At 43.8% G+C, this 18668-nt stretch overlaps 1 protein-coding gene across 3 annotated transcripts in view; it reads right to left on the bottom strand.

The window, feature by feature from the left end:
• Positions 1 to 18668, bottom strand: part of edil3a (EGF-like repeats and discoidin I-like domains 3a) — a 306460-nt gene that overhangs the window by 195283 nt on the left and 92509 nt on the right. The gene's annotated exons all lie outside the window — the stretch shown is intronic.

The following is an 18668-nucleotide window of genomic DNA, read 5'->3' on the forward strand; positions in this document are numbered from 1 at the left end:
GCTGTTTTCCCTATCCAGCTATTTTATTCTCCGTGTCACCTTCTGCTCCGTGTCAACGGAGTGGTATCGCTCGAGTCGCAACAAAATAGAATAATGTTCTGGATAAAGTGAATGACACAATTTTCTGTGTACAACATCTAAAGACCTGCATCACTATATCCTGAGAGATTGTCAGTTTCTAAAAAGACGTAATTGGGTGTTTTTGGAGCCTTTCTTCATGTTTTGTCAGAGCCCATATACTGCACAACTAGGATGAGGAAAGTTTCTCAAAAACAAGTGAAATCGCAAAAAAAGTATCTGACCCCTCCTATAACAAGCCATTTCCATCAAAAACAGAGATTTGATTGTAAAAAAGCAAAATTGTCCTTTAAGTAAGCAATGCTGAAATCTCAATAGGAGGAAAATATATATTTATTTGAAAGGACAGAGTGCCATGTCTGTCTTGGTTGATGATGATTAATAACTTGGACAATTAACATGCTCGCTATTTACCTGAGCCTCTTTTATTTTTAAGATTCACTTTTGCTACAATTTAATCTCTGAGGGGGGAATGCAGACCCGAGTTACACGTGTAAATTGAACTTTATTAAAAGTTTATGCATTTTTCTCTCTATGCGTATTCTGATCTTGAATTTACACATGAGGAAAAGCCAGTGCCAGCAAGGTAAGTGTTTGGGATGGAGATAAAATTAATGATGTGTCTACAGATATGTCTTATTCTGACCTTGACTTAATTCCCTCATAATTCCACCACCTTTACGAACGAGGAAACGATTAATAAGGTAGAGCAACCTGTCGGTTCCAAGTGGAAAAACATCACACAAAAAATCCCAATAGAAATAACTGCATTCGCTATGCAATATAATTTACACTTTGTTAACAACTATTGATAAGAGCTAGGTAAATGAGTAGTCCGTTTGTACAGTGGCTTGCGAAAGGATTCACCCCCATTGGCATTTGTCCTATTTTGTTGCCTTACAACCTGGAACTCAAATTGAGTTTTTGGGGGGTTTGTATCATTTGATTTACACAACATGCCTACCACTTTGAAGATGCAAAATATGTTTTATTGTGAAACAAACAAGAAATAAGACAAAAAACAGAACTTGAGCGTGCATAACTATTAACCCCCAAAGTCAATACTTTGTAGAGCCACCTTTTGCAGCAATTACAGCTGCAAGTCTCTTGGGGTATGTCTCCATAAGCTTGGCACATCTAGCGGTATGCTTAGGGTCATTGTCCTGCTGGAAGGTGAATCTCTGTCCCAGTCTCAAATCTCTGGAAGACTGAAACAGGTTTCCCTGAAGAATTTCCCTGTATTTAGCGCATCCATCATTCCTTCAACATCCCCACAGCATGATGCTGCCACCACCATGCTTCACTGTGGGGATGGTGGTCTCGAGGTGATGAGAGGCGTTGGGTTTGCACCAGACATAGCGTTTTCCTTGATGGCCAAAAAACTCAATTTTAGTCTTATCTGACCAGAGTACCTTCTTCCATATGTTTGGGGAGTCTCCCACATGCCTTTTGGCGAAAACTAAAGGTGTTTGCTTATTTTTATCTTTAAGCAATGGCTTTTTTTCTGGCAACTCTTCCGTAAAGCCCAGCTCTGTGGAGTGTATGGCTTAAAGTGGTCCTATGGACAGATACTCCAATCTCCGTTGTGGAGCTTTGCAGCTCCTTCAGGGTTATCTTTGGTCTCTTTGTTGCCTCTCTGATTAATGCCCTCCTTGCCTGGTCCGTGAGTTTTGGTGGGCGGCCCGCTCTTGGCAGGTTTGTTGTGGTGCAATATTCTTTAAAACATTTTAATATTGGATTTAATGGTGCTCCATGGGATGTTCAAAGTTTCTGATTTTTTTTTTATAACCCAACCCTGATCTGTACTTCTCCACAACTTTGTCCCTGACCTGTTTGGAGAGCTCCTTGGTCTTCATGGTGCCGCTTGCTTGGTGGTGCCCCTTGATTAGTGGTGTTACAGACTCTGGGGCCTTTCAGAACAGGTGTATATATACTGAGATCATATGACACTTAGATTGCACACAGGTGGACTTTATTTAACTAATTATGTGACTTCTGAAGGTAATTGGTTGCACCAGATCTTATTTAGGGGCTTCATAGCAAAGGGGGTGAATACGTATGCACACACTACCTTTCCAGTTATTTTTTTTCATTTCACTTCACCAATTTGGACTATTTTGTGTATGTCCATTACATGAAATCCAAATAAAAATCAATTTAAATTACAGGTTGTAATGCAACAAAATAGGAAATACGCCAAGGGGGATGAATACTTTTACAAGGCACTGTTTAATGGGATTATAAATATAAAGTACGGTTGTTTTAGATCTATTTTACTTTATGATCTATGTAGACAAATGTAACCCATTTTAAGAAGCTACTTCACAGGAGAGGTACGTAATTATTTTTTTTTATCTAAATGTATTTTTTGGCAGAAATGCCTTCTGGAACATGAACTTTCATGTTCCTTAATAACAAACGTGTATGCCATCTTTAAATACAAAATACGATTGTTAAATTACTAGCCTAGTTGGTTTCGCAATGGAAAATGACAGGAACCTTCCCACTTGCCATGATTGGCTGAGATAATGGATGGGCTGGACATGCCGAGAGATGAGTTCGGATTGGTCTGCCATGTAGCATGTTTCTGTCTATAACATGAGCTGTTCAGTATGTGTAGATAATCCTTGCCACCGTGGCTTTTTTGAAAGATATGTTAGCCATGGAGAACTGCAAAAGTGTTGCTACTGCTCTCAACAACATTGTTGCCCTAAATTTAGCAGGCGTAATCGACAAAGATCAGTGGGAAAAAGTTGTGATGGACTGCACACGGTCAGTGTGAACCGGAGTGACTTGACACAACGGGCCAAACAAGCATTCATCCATGTGTACGGGCAAGAGTCTAGCTACATTTTGAGATATTATAAGTTTCTATTTTTGTCAGAAAGCTGTTTTCATTGCAAGTTAAAGCGTACCATTAGATAGCTAGAAAATGTTAGCTTGCTTGCATTTTGTTCATCTAAAAGAGAGTTTGTAACCTCAGTGCTTCACAACGAGTAAATTAAGGTTGGGTTTGGATTTCAATAAGGTCAACAAATCATGCCCGCTAATGCCAAGCTCCACATGCCAATCAACCCTCCACCCACTTCGCTTCCCTTCATTAAATGGCGCTCCGCTCTTTCATCGCCCACAAACATGTTCAAAGGTTACGGCAGTTTTGAGACTGAAAATCGCTACACTACTGGTTAAAAGTTTTAGAACACCTACTCATTCAAGATTTTTCTTTATTTTTACTATTTTCTACATTGTAATAGTGAAGACATCAAAACTATGAAATACCACATACTGAATCATGTAGTAACCAAAAAAGTGTTAAACAAATCAAAATATATTTTAAATTTGAGATTCTTCAAATAGCCACCCTTTGCCTTGATGGCAGAATGTGCAAAGCTGTCATCAAGGCGAAGGGTGGCTATTTGAGGAATATAAAATCTAAAATATATTTTGATTTGTTTAACACTTTTTTTGGTTACTACATGATTCCATATGTGATATTTCATAGTTTTGATGTCTTCACTATTATTCTACAATGTAGAAAATAGTAAAAATAAAGAAAAACCCTTGAGTAGGTTTTTTATATGGATTGACCAACTATGGTTTGCATGCCTTGCCGAAGGACCCTATCTTGCGGAATAGGTGGTTGGAGTGGTGGTGAGTATACCGGTAGCTAGACCATAGACTGCTGGTTATGTATATTTTGATAATCATTATCAATATCATCACTAGCATAGCTGACATGTGCTAGCTAGCTACCTAAATAGTTAGCTAGCTACATAACTAGCTAGCTACCTCACTAGCCTACCTCAAGACAACTCAGATTTGAAACACGATAACACTTCAAAAGTAGGCAAATAATTAGTTCGTTAACCTTTTGTCATGAAAATATTTACACCCATTGACATTTTCCATATTTTGTTGTGTTACAGCCTGAATTTAAAATTGGTTAAATTGAGATTTGTTGTCACTGGCCTAGACACAATACCCCATAATGTCGAAGAGGAATGATGTATTTTGAAATGTTTACAAATGAATAAAAAATAAAAAGCTGAAATATCTTCAGTCAATAGGTATTCAACCCCTTTGTTATGGCAAGCCTAAATAAGTTCAGGAGTAAGAATGTGCTTAATAACTTACATAATAAGTTGCATGGACTCACTATGTGTGCAAATAATAATGTTTAACATGATTTTTGAATGAACATCTCATTTCTGTAAGCCAAACATACAATTATATGTAAGGTGCCTCAGACGAGCAGTGAATTTCAAACATTAATTCAACCACAAAAACCAGGAAGGTTTTCCAATGCCTCGCAAAGAAGGGCACCTATTGGTAGATGGGTAAAAAAAGAAAGCAGACATTGAATATCCTTCAAGCATGGTGAAGTTATTAATTGCACTTTGGATGGTGTATCAATACACCTAGTCGGCCACTCAGGAACATTCACAAAAACCAGGGAGGTTTTCCAATGCCTCGCAAAGAAGAGCACCTATTGATAGATGTGTAAAAAAAAAGAAGACATTGAATATATGGTGAAGTTATGGTGTATCAATACACCTAGTCACTACAAAGATTCAGGCATCTTTCCTAACTCTGTTGCCGGAGAGGAAGGAAGCCGCACAGGGATTTCACTATGAGGCCATTGGTGACTTTAAAACAGTTACAGAGTTTAATGGCTGTGATAGGAGAAAACTGCGGTCTGATCAACAACATTGTAATTACTCCACAATACTAACCTAATTGACAGAGTGAAAAGAAGGAAGCCTGTACAGAATACAAATATTCCAAAACATGCATCCTGTTTCATACTAGGCACTAAAGTAATACTGCAAAGAAATAGCAAAGCAATTAACCTTTTGTCCTCAATACAAAGTGTTAAATTTGGAGCAAATCCAATACAACACGTTACTGAGTACCACTCTCTATATTTTCAAGCATAGTGGTGGCTGCATCATGTTATGGGTATGCTTATAATTATTATGGACTGGGGAGTTTTTCAGGATAAAAAATAAATAGAATGGAGCTAAGCACAGGCAAAATCCTAGAGGAAAACCTGGTTCAGATGAATTCACCTTTCAGCAGGAATATAACCTAAAACACAAGGCCAAATCTACACTGGAGTTGCTTACCAAGAAGACAGTGAATGTTGCTGAGTGGCCGAGTTACAGTTTTGACTTAAATCTACATTAAAATCTATGGCAAGACCTGAAAATGGTTGTCTAGCAATGATCAACAACCAATTTGCAGAGCTTGAAGAATTTTGAAAATAATAATGGCCAAATGTTGCACAATCCATGTGTGGAAAGCTATTAGAGACTTACCCAGAAAGACGCACAGCTGTAATCGCTGCCAAAGTATTGACTCAGTGGTGTGAATACTTATGTAAATTAGATATTTATGTAATACATTTTCAATACATTAGCAAACATTTCTAAAAACATGTTTTCACTTTGTCATTGTGGGGTACTGTGTGTATTAAAACATATTTAATCCATTTTGAATTCAGGCTGTAACACAACAAAATGTGGAATAATTGAAGGGGTATGAAAACTTTCTGATGGCACTGTATATAAAACACAGGAAAATCATGTTTTTTATTGCACTGGGCCTTTAAAACTGCAAGATTTTCTCTACACCCCATTGCAAAATGTGTAATAATAATAATAATATGCCATTTAGCAGACGCTTTTATCCAAAGCGACTTACAGTCATGCGTGCATACATTTTTGTAGAATTGCAATTCTCTCCACCATCAAGAGGTGGGCCATTAAAATGTTTTCCCGCGAGGTGGGGTCCCCCCAACCAAATATCGCTTAGGGCCGCCAAAAGGCTAGAGCCGGCCCTGCCACAACATCATCTAAATCCAGGGGAGAATTAGCCTTTAGAATGAACACGGTCTAGCTTATTACTATGTGTTGCTTGCAGTGGCCTGCCATTGGATATGAATTTCAAATTAGGGTAACCCTATCACGGTCAAGCCCATTCCGCCTTGGCCCTGTATCAGTAATAATGAGACTGGTGGCTAATTAGTTGAACAGAGGAAAGTATAATAGCTTTCAAAAAGGCCCCGCTCTCTGAGGGGGAGAGGGTGACAGGTGTCATGGCTGTTTTGACGTGACGATCTATAACGGCACAAAGGAACACTGACAGTCTGTCTAATAGAGAACGCATCCCTGCTCAAAGTGCAGCCACAACTGAGAGAGAGAGAGAGAGAGAGAGAGAGAGAGAGAGAAAGCGGTGGTCTATATTTGCACAGGGTCCTTTGAGACGTCAACCTGATGAAACGGTCTTTGTCCTACGACGTTGTTCTCTTTGCTGTCGGTGTGTGTTGATAAGAGGTTGGGGGCTTTGCTGTGCGAATGTCAGCCGCTGTAGTCTTGTATGAGCTAGCCCATGGGCCGTGATTGATGTGGACCGCATTACGGCCTGCACGAGCGCCAAAATTTCCTTTCAGGCTGCAAAGAGAGACCAATCAATCAACGCTGAAAACCTGACCAGTGGTTAAACACACAAAAGCTTCCTCTGTTTCCTCTAAGATCAATCACCAAAGGTTGACATTTTCGGTGTGTCGGGTACAGTTAAGCCCCTAAGTCCTACAGTGCAGCTTTTAGGAACATACCTCATTCCGATGCCGAAGGGATTGTATGTTTACCAAGTTAATTTTAATTAGGCCGAGCGATATTCCATATACATTATATACTGCAATCTAAACTCTTCAGTCAACTCATACAGACCATGCACCATTAAAGCTGAATAATGATATTTGAGCATACATGACTATGTTAGAGGGATTTTCATCAAAGGACAGAAAGCATTTCTCTATGCCTTACTGTACATACCACATGCCACATAAATCTGCATTAAAGTGCCTTTTTCATCCAAAGAACAATATGGTTAACATTTAAAACATCTAAACAACCTTTATGTCTTTGGCTGGGGTTACTCCAGGTTCAATCAGGGGCAAATTGAACCAACCACCTTGTATCTACATTCGCAGAATATTTCAGATAAGCTGGCACCGCCCTCCATGTCCGTGGGAAGTAGGACTGCTGAGGGCGCTGCAGCACCCCCTGAAAAATCTGAAAAAATATATATATAAATAATAGAACATCTCAAAAGTTATGCACTGGTCCTTTACTAGTCCTGTATTAGCGGACCGATACAGCCATCTGTAGCGCGGGCAATTATTTTTTTAGTATCATCACATAGTCAATTTACAGACATAAGCAATTTACAGACATAAGCAATACAATGTCATTCATCACGCATTGTTAACCCTCAGGTCTTTACATTGTGTGTCTTTGCCACTTGCATGCATTCATGGGCGGACAATTAAGATTTTCCAATAGAGAGCATCTGCTCTATATGTATACTTGGTCAGCTGGTAGAGGGATCTAACGTTAGCTTGATTATGTCACTTCCTGCTTATTCAGCCTGTTGTGATGGTTTCACTGGTTCACAGGCTCATGGTCAATGCACCGTCCCTTTCCAGTGCACTCTGATAGCAACTGGCATGGATCCACAAAGGGACAGCAGCCTTCTCATCAGACTACATCCCTTGATGCTTTTAGTAAGTCCTTTCCTCTTTACCTTTCTATTTTTATGTGTTCTTGCACCCTGACATGACAAAATGGATCAGACGCATTGACATTTGACAATGACAGCTGAATGCACTTGCAAAGTCAGACAGTATAAAGGATAATCAAAGACATAAGATGGAATGGTTTGAGACTCCGGCGTGTCAAATATATCACCCAGTGGGGTCAAGACAAAGTTCACCTCTCAAGACGTTGACAGAACAGGAAGAGAAGGGAAGAGTAGTCAGACCAGACTAAATGCCATGGAAATGTCACTAGAGTGGCAGAGGGGACCTTGGAAGAAAGCACTTCCTGTTCTGACAATGTGAGAAAATCAGACCAAATAAGGCATGAGCCAATCAGACAAAGACTGCTCCAGACTGGGGTGGTCAACAAAAGTTCGCTGGCATAGGTCTCTCCATAAGACAGTCAGGCATTCACTGATTCACTTATTATTGGCAATTCATTAGTCCTGTTTTGCCCAGCTCATAATGGAATCGAATGAAGCCTGTGCTTCATTCCATTCCATTACCAGTCAAACTCATATGACAGCATGGAAGTCTGTCAAGCACATTTCTCAAACAAAAGAAAGTACATGAAGAAAAGCCACAACAAAGAGACACATAGAGGGTTCTAGGTAGAAGCATATACAGTTTTAGGGGGAATTAGGGGGAAAATTACGTGGCAGGTGGCGGCATGGTAGGCACAACTTGTGCCATGAATATAGCTTAAAATCTAAGAATTTAGCCTATAACTACACTCTGGATAACATAGAAAACGTTTTATAGATGCTTGAACAGCAATCAAATAAATCAATGAAAGATGAGTGAAAAGGACAGTGCATTGCTGGCAAGCCTTAACATACAGCTACAAAAGCTTGATCTTTTGCCCAGAGTAATGGAGGACATTAAGGCCCTCAAGGTAGGAATGGATTACAGCAACAAAATAATGGAAGAAATAAGGGCTGAAAACAAAAGCTTGAAAGCGACAGTAGACTCCCTACAATCAACGACGGAGAAACTTCTGAGTGATAACACTAAAATGAAAGCGGAGCTACATAAAATGCAGAAGCATGAGAAAAAATATTGTCATTATGGGAGTGAAAGAGAATGAAAATTAAAACAATCTGGAAACCGAAGAAAAGGTGAAGGATTTCATGAAACATATTCTTAAAATAACCAACGAACAGGTGGATAAGATTGATTTCCAAAGGGTGCATCATTTTGGCCGAAGGGTTCCCCAGAAACCCCGACCCATTGTTGCTAGACTGTCGCATTACAAGATGAAGGTGGCTGTGTTGGAAAGGGGTAGGGAGTTGAAGGGTACACCATTCTCTATCAACTAGCAACTCCCCCATGAAATAATAGAGAGACGACGCGTCCTTTATTCCATTTTCAAAAAACACAGAGCAGAGATCCAGAATGTGCCCTTAGTATTGGATAAGCTATACATAAACAACCAGCTCTTCAGGGACTCAAAGGTTACAACGTGTCTGTGAGTAATTCTGGCATGCTAAGCTAGTTCCCAATTCACAGCATTACACCACACTACACATTAACAGTCTTTTTCTTTTAAAAAATTCTCATCAACTTTTATTGCTGTTTTTTGGCTCCATCGGGCTACTAGGCCTCGAACCATACATAACGGGTGAGGTGCCCTTACAGTCCTATAAACGTTTTTTTGGTATAGCTTATTTTTGACTGCATCTGGACTTTTGGAGTATGTGACTGCATCTGGACTCTTGGAATATGCAGACGTCGATTTAAGTTTGAGTTAAAAGGCTAACGAAAACGGGTGATGATAGGCGGACTGTTTTACACAATTGCACTGGCGTTAAAATGTTAAATTAATGGTTTGGTATTTAGGTCTATTCTTAGTCTTTGATCTAAGATGAATGTAAGGAAGTCTGAATATTGTTATATTGTGGCTACTCTCCTAGCGGATGTGAATCGGAACAAATAATTTTGATAGAGATAATTGACCAATTTAAGAAGGTTATGATAAGATATAAAAATGTAAAGGATTTAATATTGCTCCGATGCACATCGGCAATCGGTTAGGCCTATGGTCGCCAGGGTCGGTTGAATCCGCCCACTCGCTGCTGGTAAATGAACATTTGGTAAAACTAATGGTAGGCTAAATTAAATTGGTAAAGCCAATAGTAACTGGTTTAAGAAAGTACATATTAAACCAACACTTTCCAATGGGGCCGGACATTTTGATCTTATTCGCTTTGTCTACGCTATATCGTTCTCTCTCCACACCTTTTCAACGTTTTGCAAAACATCCTAAGCGTTGGAACAGTGTCCCTGGTGCAAAAGGGGATGTCCTGGAATAATATTTTATATAGATCTAAAGTTAAAATGTGACTCGTTTCAGGAAACTAGGCATATATCGCGCGTCACTACCTCACAGGAGCGGCATTTGAACGTAAACATGTATTTTTTTTGGCAGAAATGCCTTCTCATTACTAGTTTTAGCCTAACATTAGTTAGTTAACATTGAACCTAGTTTGCTAGCTTTAGCTACCTGCAGATTCATACTACAGCTATGACAATGTTTTGACTGGTAGTAGTATAGTTGGGGTTATGCCGGTTCATTGTTTAGCTAGCTAGATACCTAGCTAGCTACATGTCTAAACAAAAGACTCCACTTCGGCCAGATTATTACATGACCCATCAAATTAGCCAGGTGTGTCTGGGGTTGATTACGGCCATCTATTGCATTTCATGAACATGTGTACATGTCTGGACAATAGTGACCCATGCACTTAGCTAGGTGTGGCTGGGGGGTGGTTATAGCATTTCCTTCACATGACCATCAATTTGTGTGTTGGTTAAGCGTAGTCTAATAACGATAAAATATTTAAAATATTTTTATCTGGACACTTTCTGTTTTTCATATTGCTACTATGCAAGTATGCAAGTACTATCACTGTACCGTTTACACCTTCTGTATCCTGTGCATGTGACAAATAAACATAGATTTTATTTGATATAGTGTGTGTTTACCACATGGCCTCACATGTGAATCCTTAAAGAGATGGTGTGAACGATGCTGAATGGGTGTAGACAAAGAAGAGCTCTCCAGTAAGTGTACCAAAACATTCAAGGAATATTTTCTCAAAAGTGGAGTTACAATTTTATCAACTTTCAAAGCAGAATGACTTTTGTATTGTTTCTCAACTGCAATGTATGCTATACCATTTTCTAGCTCTACTTTTATCCAATGTAAAAAACATAATTTCAAATGTTGCTACATAAGACCAAATCGAGGCGGTTGGTCACAAAAATACATATATAACAAACACTACAATTTGCTGATCTGCATACTGTGCTTTATTAATATTTTTGCCCCATTTGTCCTTTAGTGTCAAGGATGATTATAAATTAGGATGATGTATTCTTTGCAAGTGTGTTGTGATTTATACATCGGATACCCATCATCAGATATTGCAGGTTCATTAAATTATATTTAATGCTAGAATATAACAAGGACAACAAGGATGACAAATTGTGCGGGTTGTGAACATTAAGAATTGTTCTTGTTTAATTCAATTTCTTTCTCTCGTTTTACTGACATTCTGATCTAATGAACTGAACGAATGCCTTTCCTTTGTTGTGATTGTAGGAATGTGAATAAGTGAGCCTATAATGTTTTTGCAGAATTTTTATTTGGCAAACAAATCTAATGAACTGAATGAAATGGTCCGATATGGCTTTCCTTTGTTGTATTCAAGTGCCAACTTGCAAAGTGAGCCGATAATGAGCCGCTGTATATGGATATTTGTATATGGATATTTGCCCATGACATTTTTTGTTGTTGATGATGACAATGATAAGGATGATATCATTTTTGTTATTATCATTAGTATTATGTTCTATGTTTTGCTGTTGTCTGGGTATTTGTTAATTTTTTAGGTCTTATTGTCCTCAGTATTACCTAATTTATTTCTCTCTTTTTTAACTCTGTTCTTTTTTTTGTTTGTTTGTTTGTTTTGTTATGTGGCTAATTCCTAAAGAGGATGCTCCTCTCATGGTCATGCCATGGGTTTATAGGGTTTTTGGCTGGGCACTGGAGGGGTGGAAGCATTGAAACAGGTTTATGGGACAGTCTCGATTTCTTACCTGGACCACGCCAATCGGTGGTTGAAGGTGTGTTTTAGGAAGCTAAAGGCATGTTACGGGTACGGGGGTGGTATGATAGTATCAGGGACAACACCCCCTTCTGGGATGGGGGAGGATTTGGCAGGAGGGGTATTGGAACACAATTGGAGGTTTACTTAGAGTTAGTTACATCTGCAGTATGTTTAGCAGTACATATATAATGGTACAGCTACAGTACATGGATAGATATCAGACATTTATTCTGGTAGTATTGGTAAGTATGGATATGGTAATTTTTGGTAGTAAGTTTACAGGCATATACAGTATTATGGTAAGTATAATTGAAACTTGTTTCTCATTATGGTAAGTAGTGAAATAAGTATAGGTAGTTATAATTGTAATGGCTTTGCAGATTATAAAAAATGACGATCAATCTTTACCTGGCTAAAAGAGAAGGAATATAATATATATTGTTTACAGGAAACTCTACAATTACAGATAAGGGTGTATGGAAAAAGGACTGGGAGGGATAAATATATTTTTGTCATGAGCAAAGAAACTCAAAAGGGGTGATGATATGAATTAATAACAATTTCAATCCGAATGTGCAAACTGTCCAAACAGATCCAAAAGGAAGGTGGATCATTTTAAATATGCTATTGGATCATAAACATATTTGGCTAATGAATCTATATGGTCCAAACAATGATGATCAACACATCTTCGAAATTATATACAGTGAGGGAAAAAAGTATTTGATCCCCTGCTGATTTTGTACGTCTGCCCACTGACAAAGACATGATCAGTCTATAATTTTAATGGTAGGTTTATTTGAACAGTGAGAGACAGAATATCAACAAAAAAAATCCAGAAAAACGCTTGTCAAAAATGTTATAAATTGTTTTGCATTTTAATGAGGGAAATAAGTATTTGACCCCTCTGCGAAACATGACTTGGTACTTGGTGGCAAAACCCTTGGTGGCAATCACAGAGGTCAGAGGTTTCTTGTAGTTGGCCACCAGGTTTGCACACATCTCAGGAGGGATTTTGTCCCACTCCTCTTTGCAGATCTTCTCCAAGTCATTAAGGTTTTGAGGCTGACGTTTGGCAACTCGAACCTTCAGCTCCCTCCACAGATTTTCTATGGGATTAAAGTCTGGAGACTGGCTAGGCCACTCCAGGACCTTAATGTGCTTCTCTTAGCCACTCCTTTGTTGCCTTGGCCGTGTGTTTTGGGTCATTGTCATGCTGGAATACCCATCCATGACCCATTTTCAATGCCCTGGCTGAGGGAAGGAGGTTCTCACCCAACATTTGACAGTACATGGCCCCGTCCATCGTCCCTTTGAAGCGGTGAAGTTGTCCTGTCACCTTAGCAGAAAAACACCCCCAAAGCATAATGTTTCCACCTCCATGTTTGACGGTGGGGATGGTGTTCTTGGGGTCATAGGCAGCATTCCTCCACCTCCAAACACGGCGAGTTGAGTTGATGCCAAAGAGCTCGATTTTGGTCTCATCTGACCACAACACTTTCACACAGTTCTCCTCTGAATCATTCAGATGTTCATTGGCAAACTTCAGATGGGCCTCTATATGTGCTTTCTTGAGCAGGGGGACCTTGCGGGCGCTTCAGGATTTCAGTCCTTCACGGCGTAGTGTGTTACCAATTGTTTTCTTGGTGACTATGGTCCCAGCTGCCTTGAGATCATTGACAAGATCCTCCCGTGTAGTTCTGGGCTGATTCCTCACCGTTCTCATGATCATTGCAACTCCACGAGGTGAGAACTTGCATGGAGCCCCAGGCCGAGGGAGATTGACAGTTCTTTTGTGTTTCTTCCATTTGCGAATAATCGCACCAACTGCTGTCACCTTCTCACCAAGCTGCTTGGCGATGGTCTTGTAGCCCATTCCAGCCTTGTGTAGGTCTACAATCTTGTCCCTGACATCATTGGAGAGCTCTTTGGTCTTGGCCATGGTGGAGAGCACTCCTTTTAAGAGTGTGCTCCTAATCTCAGCTCGTTACCTGTATAAAAGACACCTGGGAGTCAGAGATCTTTCTGATTGAGATGGGGTCAAATACTTATTTCCCTCATTAAAATGCAAATCAATTTCTAACATTTTTGACATGCGTTTTTCTTGATTTTATTGTTGTTATTCTGTCTCTCTGTCACGGATTCTGCCGAGGCTGCTCCTCCTCCTTGCTCGGGCAGGCTTCGGCGTTCGTCGTCCCCGGAGTACTAGCTACCACCGTTAGATATTTCGATGTTTGATTGGTTTGGTCTGTCTGTTGCATCTGTGTCCGTTTGTGTCTGATTATGTGTCCTATAAGTTTCCGGCTTTGTGTTTGTGAGTTTATGTGTTATTTTCCGCCTGTCCGTTGGTGTCACCCGTGCAGTACTCTGGACTTTGTTTATTGTGACGCACTGTGTTTGCGTTGTCGCTCGCCTCCTTGTTTGAGGTCCTTTATTTTGTTTTGTTTCTACAGTTCAGTAAAGTCTTGTTTGACTGAGCCCATGCATCCTGCGTCTGACTCCTCAACCACATCCACATCAACACTGACAGAATAACACAACTTATGGAGTCAGCAGGAGCAGCGGCGGCACCCAAGTCGCTGGAGGAACGGATCAGCGATCAAGACACCATGATCCGGCAACTTGGGGTCGCCATGAACGAGGTGTCCAACACTCTGCGCCGTTTGGTCACCGGAGAGGTGCCCACACCTTCGCACACCTTACCATCACCATCGGCCAGTCCTCCTCTCCCAGCACCGGAACCCAGTGGCATTCGGCTCTCGCTCCCGAGGGCATATGATGGTTCCGCAGCCGGGTGTCAGGGGTTCCTCCTGCAGGTGGAACTCTACCTGGCCACCATACACCCGGCGCCCTCGGGATACGAGAGCGTCTCCGCCCTCATCTCCTGTCTCTTCGGCAAGGCGTTGGAGTGGGCCAACGCCGAATGGAGGGGAATAGACGCCGCCACCATCACCTACGCAGAGTTCTCCCGCTGCTTCAGGACGGTGTTCGATCATCCACCTGAGGGGAAGGCGGCGGGGGAGCGTCTGTTCCACCTCCGACAGGGGAAGAGGAGTGCACAGGAGTTCGCCCTGGAGTTCCGGACTCTAGCGGCGGATGCGGGGTGGAATGAGAGGGCCCTCATCGACCACTATCGGTGCAGCCTACGAGAGGATGTTCGTCGTGAGCTGGCCTGCAGGGACACCAACCTATCCTTCGACCAGTTGGTGGACATTTCCATCCATCTCGACACCCTGCTGGCTCCCCGCGGACGTCCCGAATGGGGGTCGTCCATTCCACCCTCCAGCACCCCCGAGCCGATTCCCATGGAGCTCGGGGGTGCTGGCGCTATGGAGAGGAGGAGAGAGAACCCGAGGGGGGCCCTCCCCTGCACCAACTGTGGCCGTGGAGGGCACACTGCGGCTAGGTGCTGGGGAGGGTCTCCTGGGAGAGGGGACAACAGGTCACGCACTGGGGAGTCATTTCAGGTGAGTAGGCGCCCCACTTACCCAGAGCTCTCTGTTGGTCAACTGTGCATACCTGTGAGATTTCCACAGGTGGCACCTCATTCCCAGCATAAGGCGCTAGTCAATTCAGGCGCAGCTGGGAATGTTGTTGATCGTGAGTTTTGTTCTAGGTTAGGAATTCCCCTTCGGCCGGTGGAAGCCCCCTTCCCTGTCCATGCCCTAGACAGCCGGCCGCTGGGGTCGGGGTTGATTAGAGAAGTCACAGCACCACTTAAGATGACGACGCAGGGGGGTCATGAGGAGATTATTCCGTTTTTTCTGATCGACTCTCCTGCGTATCCCGTGGTGCTGGGGCTTCCCTGGTTAAGCGCCCATGATCCTACCATTGCGTGGCAACAGAGGGCTCTTATGGAGTGGTCTGCCCAGTGTGTAGGGAGATGTCTAGGTGTTTCCTTAGGGGCGACCTCGGTGGAGAGTCCGAACCAAGTGCCCGCAATGCGCATTCCCCCTGAATATGAGGATTTAGCACTTGTGTTCAGCAAGACTAGGGCAACACGGTTGCCACCTCATAGACAGGGGGATTGTGCGATAGATCTCCAAACAGGAGCGGCACTTCCGCGGAGCCGTGTGTATCCCCTGTCTCAAGAGGAGACAGCGGCTATGGAGACTTACATAGCCGAGTCCTTGGAACAGGGATACATACGGTCCTCCACTTCCCCGGTTTCCTCGAGTTTCTTCTTTGTGAAGAAGAAGGACGGGGGTTTGCACCCGTGTATTGATTACCGTAGTCTCAATCAGATCACGGTTAAGTACAGTTATCCTCTTCCTCTGATTGCGACTATGACTGAATCGTTACGCGGAGCGCGGTTCTTCACAAAGTTGGATCTCAGGAGCGCGTACAATCTGGTGCGCATTAGGGAGGGGGATGAATGGAAAACAGCATTTAGCACCACCTCGGGTCATTACGAGTATCTCGTCATGCCATACGGGTTAATGAATGCTCCTTCAGTCTTCCAATCCTTTGTGGATGAGATTTTCAGGGACATGCATGGGCAGGGTGTGGTAGTGTACATCGACGACATCCTAGTGTACTCTTCTACACGAGCCGAGCATGTAGCCCTGGTGCGCCGAGTGTTGAGGAGGCTGTTGGAGCATGACCTGTATGTCAAGGCAGAGAAATGCTTGTTTTTCCAGGAGTCCATCTCCTTTTTAGGTTATTGATTGTCCGCGTCTGGTGTGAAGATAGAGGTTGACCGTGTGTCTGCCGTGCGTAATTGGCAAACTCCAACCACTGTAAAAGAGGTGCAGCAGTTTTTGGGTTTTGCTAATTACTACCGGAGGTTTATCCGGGGCTTTGGACAGGTGGCAGCTCCCATTACGTCCCTGCTGAAGGGGTGCCCGGTGCGTTTGCAGTGGTCAGCTGAAGCGGACAGGGCATTTGTTAAACTGAAGAACCTGTTCACTTCGGCCCCGGTGCTGGCGCATCCGGACCCCGCTTTACCATTCCAAGTTGAGGTAGACGCGTCAGAGGCCGGTATTGGGGCAGTTCTGTCGCAACGGTCCAGCACGCCACCTAAACTCCGCCCCTGTGCGTTCTATTCTAAGAAGCTCAGCCAGGCGGAGCGTAATTATGACATAGGGGACAGGGAGCTGTTAGCCGTGGTTCAGGCCCTAAAGGTGTGGAGGCATTGGCTTGAGGGGGCTCAACACCCTTTCCTCATTCTGACTGACCACCGTAACCTGGAGTACATCCGGGCAGCTAGGAGATTAAACCCTCGTCAGGCTAGGTGGAACATTTTCCTGACCCGGTTTGTTTTTAAGATCACGTACATCCCAGGGTCTCAGAACGGTAAGGCAGACGCCCTGTCCCGGCGGTATGACACAGAGGAGAGGTCCATTGAGCCTACTCTCATACTGCCGGAGTCTTGTCTGGTGGCTCCGGTGGTGTGGGAGGTCGATGCGGAGATTGAGCAGGCGTTACGTACCGACCCTACTCCCCCAGAGAGTCCTGTGGGGCGGACGTACGTTCCGCTCGAGGTTCGTGATCGCCTTATTTATTGGGCTCATACATCACCCTCCTCTGGACATCCAGGTATTGGCCGGTCAGTGCACTCCCTTAGCGTGAAATACTGGTAGCCAAAGTTAGCTAGGGATGTGAGGGTTTATGTCTCCTCCTGCTCGGTGTGCGCCCAGTGTAAGGCGCCTAGACACCTGCCCAGGGGAAAGTTACATCCCCTGCCCGTTCCACAATGACCATGGTCCCACCTCTCGGTGGATTTTGTGACCGACCTTCCCACCTCCCAGGGGAATACCACCATTTTGGTCGTTGTGGATCGGTTTTCCAAGGCCTGTCGTCTCCTCCCAATGCCGGGTCTCCCTACTGCCCTACAGACCGCTGAGGCCCTATTTACCCACGTTTTCCGGCACTATGGTGTTCCCGAGGATATAGTGTCTGACCGCGGTCCCCAGTTCACCTCCAGTGTCTGGGGGGCGTTCATGGAACGCTTGGGGGTCTCGGTGAGCCTTACCTCGGGTTACCACCCAGAGAGCAATGGGCAGGTAGAACGAGTCAACCATAATGTGGGTAGGTTTCTGAGGTCCTACTGCCAGGGCCGGCCGGAGGAGTGGTCAAGGTATATCCCCTGGGCAGAGATGGCACAGAACTCTCTCCGCCACTCCTCCACCAATCTAACCCCTTTCCAGTGTGTGTTAGGGTATCAGCCGGTTCTGGCACCATGGCACCAGAGCCAGATCGAGGCTCCTGCGGTGGATGAGTGGATTCGGCGCTCGGAGGAGACGTGGGACGCTGCACATGTCCATCTGCAGCGGGCCATCCGTCGACAGAAGGCGAGCGCCGTTCGCCACCGCAGTGAGGGACCGGTGTACGCACCGGGAGATCGAGTCTGGCTCTCGACTCGAAACCTGCCCCTCCGCCTGCCCTGCCAGAAGCTGGGTCGGCGGTTTGTGGGGCCTTTTAAAGTCCTGAGGAGATTGAACAAGGTGTGTTACAGGTTACAACTGCCTATTGATTATAAGAATATTAACCCCTCGTTCCATGTGTCTCTTCTCAGGCCGGTGGTAGCTGGTCCACTCCAGGAAGGTGAGATACGGGAGACTCCTCCGCCCCCACTGGACATCGAGGGAGCTCCGGCGTACACGGTCAGGACCATCTTGGACTCGAGACGTCGGATAGGGGGTCTCCAGTATCTCGTGGAGTGGGAGGGGTACGGCCCGGAGGAAAGGTGCTGGGTGCCTAGGAGGGATATCCTAGATCCATCCCTCCTGACTGAGTTCCACCGTGGTCATCCCACGCGCCCGGCTCCGCGTCCTCCTGGTCGTCCTCGAGGCCGGGGTCGGCGCACTGCTGGAGCCACGCGTCAAGGGGGGGGTACTGTCACGGATTCTGCCGAGGCTGCTCCTCCTCCTTGCTCG

This window comes from Coregonus lavaretus, assembly GCF_964263955.1.
Source record: "Coregonus lavaretus genome assembly, chromosome: 17".
Taxonomy (NCBI): domain Eukaryota; kingdom Metazoa; phylum Chordata; class Actinopteri; order Salmoniformes; family Salmonidae; genus Coregonus; species Coregonus lavaretus.